We start from the raw sequence: 1,206 nt of genomic DNA, 5'->3' as shown, positions 1-1,206 counted from the left end.
GAATTCTGACTTTAATCTCAGAATTCTGATTTTAATCCCAGAATTCTGACTTTAATCTCAGAATTCTGACTTTTTTTCTCAGAAGTCCGACTTTCAATTCAACTTTTTAACTTTATTTATATACCGCCAATTCACAACACATGTCATCTCAAGGCACTTTACAGTTCACCAGATCATACTGTACAGTCAAATTGATTCAAAGTTTTCTATCTAAGAAAAGCGCGACAGTGGAGAGGAAAAACTCCCTCTTAACAGGAAGAAACCTCCTGCAGAACCAGGCTCAGTGTGAGCGGCCATCTGCCGAGGCTGACCAGGGTTCAAGGAGACAGAAGCAGAGATAGAAAAAGCAACTGTAAAAGGCGGCTCCGTCCAGGAAACACACAGCCTGGCAGATGAGCTCTGAGCCAACTCCCATGTCAGAGAATGAAGAGAGCACATCCAGCCAGTCACAGTCAGAGAAACAGGACTACACTGGAAAAACAGGCCGATCTCCAACATCCATAAACAAAGGTGTTGATGGCAGCATCACAGCTGATATTTCCCTCCAGGATGGAGTCACAGCCAAACAGGAACAAATGAGGCAAAGCTACTATGAGAAATGGTAGAGAGAGCAGAACGTTAGAGACTGAACTAACAGATTCCTGATAACTAAAAGATCTGCCTCCCATTCTACTTTTAGAAATTCTAGGAACTTTAATCCCGGAATTCTGACTGAATTCTGACAGCTAACAAACATGTTAGCATCAAGCTGTAGCCATGTCCAGAGACTGAACTATCTCTTGTTTTAATCCCCTTCTGCTCTTACATGAATGAAATAGCATCACTGGGGACCCCTCGGGCAAAAAAAAGTCACTTAATTCCATAATTTTCCACCAATGTGCTACTGCTCCTCCCAAACAACTTACATCTTTGTTAGTGAAGCTGGGTGCTCCCACATCTCTTCCCTCGGGTTGCCCTTTAAGATTAAGATCCAAAATTCTGAGATTAAAGTCAGAATTCTGACATTAAACTTGCCATCAAACTTTTCTCACTTATTAAACTGAAATATTTAAAAATCAATTAACTTTTTTTATTTTTCAGTGGCCCTAATCATCTTCCGTATTGACCAGTTTTCTGATAAAACAAAAGAAAATTTTAAGCACTATGCTTAAAATAAGGGAATCTAAAAAGTTCTTATAGATGCATCACTTTCAAAATGAGAGACGC

The sequence above is a fragment of the Cyprinodon variegatus genome, unplaced genomic scaffold (assembly GCF_000732505.1).
Source record: "Cyprinodon variegatus isolate N-32 unplaced genomic scaffold, C_variegatus-1.0 Scaffold889, whole genome shotgun sequence".
Classification (NCBI taxonomy): domain Eukaryota; kingdom Metazoa; phylum Chordata; class Actinopteri; order Cyprinodontiformes; family Cyprinodontidae; genus Cyprinodon; species Cyprinodon variegatus.
The sequence above is the reverse complement of the archived record's forward strand: the minus strand, read 5'-3'. Positions refer to the sequence as shown.